Source organism: Neoarius graeffei, chromosome 1 (genome assembly GCF_027579695.1).
Source record: "Neoarius graeffei isolate fNeoGra1 chromosome 1, fNeoGra1.pri, whole genome shotgun sequence".
Classification (NCBI taxonomy): Eukaryota; Metazoa; Chordata; class Actinopteri; order Siluriformes; family Ariidae; genus Neoarius; species Neoarius graeffei.
In genome coordinates this window covers 29,212,947-29,219,236 of record NC_083569.1, presented here as the reverse complement: position 1 = coordinate 29,219,236, position 6,290 = coordinate 29,212,947, and the positions used below count along the sequence as shown (strand labels likewise).

Genomic DNA, 6,290 nt, shown 5'->3' with positions numbered 1-6,290 from the left:
AACTATAACTCTAGAAAACTCTTTAATGGTCTTTCTAGTTTCATAACACAATTTCTTAATATTAGTATGCTGATAATGTCGATGCTGAGTGTTTTAAATATTTCCTCAATTGCACTTTTTTTTTAACAAAACCTCGATCATCTTTTCAAAGTCAAAGCTCGAATCCCCAGAGCTCCATGCGCTGCATTCGGATGAGGAGTCCGTTCCTGGGAGGTTCTAATCCCACTGGGGTTTTATCCCGGGGTTTCGTACCGGGCAGCGGATTCATTGTATTATATTTAGTTTTCAATATGATATTATTTTTCTTGTATTCTTGTCTCAGCAATGGTGAAATCGAATTTGTAAATAAAATCAGTGCTCTGACTCTACTCATCAGGCCAGAGCTATTCTCTTTCTGTGTATGTTTTGTACAAGATAAGGAAACAGTATAGTAACTATAATGGTAAAGAAATAAAACAAGAGAGGCTGGCTATGATATAAGAAAATTCTACAACCCAGAAACAGATGGGCTTTTAGGCAGTGCCTCAATCTATATATTACAGATTTCCGGGGAGAGGAATGTTAATGAGTTCAGCTTATTTTTGCAGGCTTTGCTCTGGTAGAGCTGCACATTTTTGGTGGTCAAATGTTAGAAATATTGAACTTTTTGCATGGAAACCACACACACGCCCAAAGCGATGTCTCTGTTCAAAAGGATCCAGCTGTTGGGGGTGGAGTCTATCTGTGTTTACCTTTCTGGATTTTAATATTTGGAAGTGGTATATTTAAAGCCATTGACAGTAATAAGTTGTTGTTTCTCTGCTGTTTGTTTTAGATGAAGCATAGTGTTTGTTTTTATCACTTTAATATCTGACATGTTATTTAACTGAAAATGTTATATTAAATAGACTTTTCGACCAAGGAGCCGGAGTTGGGGTTTGCTTCTTCTGCTCCACTCATCAACCTGGTTTTATAGTATTTCCAGGAGTAGTGCCTTGTTCTAAATACAAAGAAACAGCTTTCTTATTTGATATATTCTTTAAATAAAGATAATAAATGAGTTTTCTAAAGTAATGAGTGGGAATAGAGCTTTTTCTATTCTATCTGTTCACATGACATTGTAGGAGGATCTAGAAATTGTCTTGTTAAAAAAATAAGTAAAGAAAAAAGTTATTTCTTTGCTGGGTTGACCTTTTCCCCATTTCCTGGTTTTCTCCATGTTCAACAAGCTACTGGACTGTTAGTCTGCAGTAATTCTCTCCCCTAGGTCACAACCGGCCATACAATTTTTTGGCGTTTCCCAAATCGCTGCGTTTTTTTTTTTTTGTTCATGGAGAAAGATGTGCGTTGGCCATAAGTTTGTCTTGCAACCTGAAAAAAACGTAAGCGCCCGTAGAGTTTGTTTGACATGACAAAGAACCTCTGCAGCCAGTCTGCGGCCAGTCTACGGCTCGAAAATCAGCACGTCACATGCACGCCCTCCATGCGTTTCTTGCACGTAGACCGGCCGTAGGAGCACGTAAAACCAAAGCATGCCTCCTAAGGGGTGTGTCCTTCAAGGCTGTTCAAGTGACATTTAGTGTCAATGCCAATTTGCAGCGTTCTGATGCCGTGTGCAGCCCTGTTGACCTGACCTCACTCTGTAAACGAGCAACCAAGTGGTATTTGAGAGCACCACCTCCCCATGACGAATTGCAATGTCCATGCTTCCACAGTCAACAGACATGTAGATAATGCCCGATTTTGTTTTTAAAGCAGCCGTCACGGACCTTGACGGACAACCAGAGAGGCAGGGAAACCGTTCAAATGAGGTTTTGTCCCGATGGTCGTCTGCACATAGGAGAACATGACAATCACTAATCCACAGAAAGCAATCCGGTCACGTTAAGGTTCTGTCTTTCTGGCTGTTTCGAGAGTACCTGATTTTAGCAAGGCAATAACTGGACGTTAACGAAAGCAGAGCTCAAAAGGCAAAGCATGGCTCTGCCAGGTTTCTCAGGAGCGTCTATTCACTTGTTACTGTAGGTGCAAGGGGAAACCACTGCACAGTAGAAAACACGTGAAGCTTTTTCAGCGTCTCGGTTTGGGATTGTTCCAAAAGGCACGGACGGAGCAGAGATGGCAGCTCGACATTTGTTCGCTGCCAAGTTCAAGAAAACCAGCACTGTTTCCGCCCGGTTTCGAATCGCGGACCGGTCTCGTGTTAAGCGAACGTGGTAACCAAGACAATACGGAAACCACGCGTGTGTTAGCTCTTGCCTGGGCCTCAAGAAGAACGCGGGTCACACTTAAACAATTGTCACGAGAATAGGGGCACGGCCTTGGCATCGTAGAGATGAGCTGGTGGTCGAGTGTGACAAGGTTCAGCATCGAAAAGCGCTGCAACAACATCACTGGAAGAAATCAAATGCCTTGTTTGGATGGGCCAAGGAGGGGACTGAGGACTGGTCTTTCCACTAGCAACGTAAGTACTTGTTTGCAGGTTTGAATGACATCAGTTTGCCCCTGCGTACGTTCGACCCATGAAGCGGTGAAGAACACGGGCTCCTGCGTGTTTTCCTTTCGTTGGCAACAAGCGACAGGTGTATATTTGTCCACAAACAGAGAACTGTAGAGTCACTGTTTAAGATTTGTTCAGCAAATGTGTCCATACCTTGGCTGGTCAAAAGCAAATACTTGCTTCCGTAGTTGGCACGGACAGAGCAAAGATCACAGCTCAGCAGTCACTCACTGCCGAGTTTAAAAAATAATTAAATAAACCAACCCAGCGCTGTTTCTGCCCGGTTTCAAACCAAGGACCTTTCATGTGTGAGACAAATGTGATAACCACTACACTACAGAAACCGCAGCTCTTGGACCTATCAGCTGTTGCCTGGGCCTCAAATACAGAAGCAATGGCACTTAGGCATGTGTCCCCAGGGTTGGCCTGCTGCACTGGTGGTATAGTGGCAAGCATAGCTGCCTTCCAAGCAGTTCACCTGCGTTCAGTTCCTGGCCAATGCACACCCTTTGATGCTTCATTGCTCTGATGAAAGGCAGAGAGCATGGCGAGGCACTTGGGAGGAAACAGCAGGAATGGATCGGTTGCTTGTCACTGCCTTGCCAAGGAGGTGACTGAGGGCTGCTCCTTCTGCTTTCCGCTCGCGTTGCATGTGGTCAAATACCATCGGTTTGCGCAAACCTGGGTGTGCCTGAAGGACATGGGCACCTGCGTGTTTGTCTTTCGTTGTCGGCAAGCTGCTACTTTGCCTATTTTCCACAAACAGAGAACTGCACAGTCACTGTTTTAGAGTTAATAAGCAAATGTGTCTGAATGTTGGCTGGCAAATACTCGTTGATACGTGATGAAGCATTCCAGAGTCAATGCCGCTTTGCAGCGCTCTGATGCCATGTGCAGGCCCGTTGACCTGACCTCACTCCGTAAATGAGCAATGAAGTGGTATTTGAGAACACCACCTCCTTGTGACGAATTGCAATGTCCACGCTTCCACAGTCAACAGAAATGTAGATAATGCTCGATTTTGTTTTTAAAGCTGCAGCCACGGTTGGGATTGTTCCAAAAGGCAGGGACGGAGCAGAGATGGCAGCTTGACATTTGTTCGCTGCCACATTCAAGAAAACCTGCACCGTTTCCACCCGGGGACCTTTCTCGTGTTAAGCGAATGTGGTAACCAATACAATACAGAAACCACGCGAGTGCTAGCTCTTGCCTGGGCCTCAAGAAGAATGCAGATCACACTCATACAACTGTCACAAGAATAGGGGCACGGCCTTGGCATCGTAGAGATGAGCTGGTGGTCGAGTGTGACAAGGTTCAGCATTGAATAGCGCTGCAACAACATCACGGGAAGAAATCGAATGCCTTGTTTGGACGGGCCAAGGAGGTGACTGAGGGCTGTTCTTTCCACTAGCAACATAAGTCGTTGTTTGCAGGTTTGAATGACATCAGTTTGCCCCTGCGTACATTCGACCCATGAAACGGTGAAGAACATGGGCTCCTGCATGTTTTCCTTTCGTTGGCTACAAGCGACACGTGTATATTTGTCCACAAACAGAGAACTGTAGAGTCACTGTTTAAGATTTGTTCAGCAAATGTGTCCATACGTTGGCTGGTCGAAAGCAAATACTTGCTTCCGTAGTTGGCACGGACAGAGCAGAGATCACAGCTCAGCAGTCACTCACTGCCGAGTTCAAAAAATAAATAAATCAACCAGCCACTGTTTCTGCCCAGTTTTGAGCTGGGGACCTTTCATATGTAAGACGAACGTGATAACCACTACACTACAGAAACCGCAGCGCTAGCGCCAATCAGCTGTTGCCTGGGCCTCAAATACAGAAGCAATGGCACTTAGGCCTTTGTCCCCATAGTATGCCTACAGTATTGGTGGTATAGTGGCTAGCATAGCTGCCTTCCAAGCAGTTGACCTGGGTTTGATTCCTGGCCAGCGCACACTCTTTAACGCTTTGTTTCTCTAATGAAAGGCAGAGAGCGTGGCATGGCACTTGGGAGGAAACAGCTGGAACGGATCGGTTGATCGTCACTGCCTTGCCAAGGAGGTGACTGAGGGCTGCTCCTTCTGCTTTCCGCTCGCGTTGCATGTAGTCGAATACCATCGGTTTGCGCAAACCTGGGCGTGCCTGAAGCACACGGGCACCTGCATGTTTGTCTTTCGTTGTTGACAAGCTGCTACTTTGCCTATTTTCCACAAACGGAGAACTGCACAGTCACTGTTTTAGAGTTAATAAGCAAATGTGTCTGAATGTTGGCTGGCAAATACTCGTTGATACGTGATGAAGCATTCCAGAGTCAAAGCCGCTTTGCAGCGCTCTGATGCCGTGTGCAGGCCCGTTGACCTGACCTCACTCCATAAACAAGCAACAAAGTGGTATTTGAGAACACCACCTCCTTGTGACAAATTGCAATGTCCATGCTTCCACAGTCAACAGAAATGTAGATAATGTAGATAAACAATAAATTAGGGAAAAAAAATCCATCCGCTTCTTTCGGAGTGAATAATCACTCCAAGGTCTTTTACTGCTACACGTGAAGAAACAGAAAGGCCATCCAGAGTTACTGTGGAATCAGAAAACTTACTTCGAGCTGCATGTGGTCCCAGGACAAGTACTTCAGTTTTGTCAGAGTTAAGCAGAAGCAAATTAATAAGCATCCAGTGTCTAATGTCCTTTACACATTCCTCAATTCAGGTGCAGAAAAAGATATCCAAACCAATTTTTCATTTATTTGCCAACTTTACAGTGTATTCGAGCACATCACACACGGCAAGGCAGGGATTTTCTGACGTCACTTTCATTAGACTCACACTTTAAGAAAGACGCACTCCAGTGACATCCCTGATACCCCAGTCCAGATCAACCATTTAAGGTAAAGCCTGGGCTCGTCCGGGAGTTGAACCCGGGACCTCTCACACCCTAAGCGAGAATCATACCCCTAGACCAACTATCTAAAGCAAAGGATAAATTAGGAAAAAAAAATCTGTCTGCTTCTTTCTCCGTGGCAAAAGGTTCAATGTCATCCTAATCCAAAGAGCCAACGATTGAGGATGAGTTTGAAGAGCTTTCGTGTCTTTTTCAAAAGACTTGGTATCAAGAACGCACACCACTGCAGAGAATAGGATAGAGTCCGTGTGGAAACAAAAGAACGGACTGGCGCAAATGATGTCACGCGTGCAGCGCCGCCGACCTGTAAATCGCTGCGAACTAATAATGGCGGCCGAGCTTTTAGTGTTTTTGGAACAGAATTCAGATGCAAAAAAGCAGTTATCAAAATCATTTTTTGATTTATCCGGCAACTTTACAGTGCATTTGAGCACATCACACCTTCTGATGTAACTTTCATGAGATGAGCACTTGAAGAACAATTCAGCCAAGCGAAATCCCTGATACCCCGGTCCAGATCGACCATTTAAGGATTTAAGGTAAAACTTGGGCTTGTCCAGGAGTTGAACCCGGGACCTCTCGCACCCAAAGCGAAAATCATACCCCTAGACCAAAAAGCCAACCTACACTTCAACAACAACAATAACAAAAAAAACATCCGCTTCCTTCCCAATGTGAGTTTTGAATTTTCGAAAGAAAGACTGGGGTGAATAATCACTCTGAGGTCTTTAACTGCTACACGTGAAGAAAGGGAACGAAAGTGTACCTGGCTGCAAGTGACCTGTCCCGCTCACGCTCGCTTGCCTGCAAGGGAACGAAAGGGTACCTGGCTGCACGTGGCCTGTCCCGCTCATGTTTGCTTGCCTGCAAGGGAACGAACGGGTACCTGGCTGCACTTGGCCTGTGCCGCTCAC

General features: G+C 45.4%; 3 non-coding genes across 3 annotated transcripts; 1 reads left to right on the top strand and 2 right to left on the bottom strand.

Annotated features, from left to right (window-relative positions):
• The first annotated feature begins 789 nt into the window (after positions 1–789).
• Positions 790–980, top strand: LOC132898071 (U2 spliceosomal RNA). Its single transcript, XR_009656445.1, has one exon. It is a non-coding gene; the product is annotated as a U2 spliceosomal RNA (small nuclear RNA).
• Positions 981–2,750: 1,770 nt separating this feature from the next.
• trnav-cac (transfer RNA valine (anticodon CAC)) lies at positions 2,751–2,823 on the bottom strand. The gene has a single exon. It is a non-coding gene; the product is annotated as a tRNA-Val (tRNA).
• Positions 2,824–4,197: 1,374 nt separating this feature from the next.
• On the bottom strand, positions 4,198–4,270 carry trnav-uac (transfer RNA valine (anticodon UAC)). Its single transcript has one exon. It is a non-coding gene; the product is annotated as a tRNA-Val (tRNA).
• Positions 4,271–6,290: the final 2,020 nt, after the last annotated feature.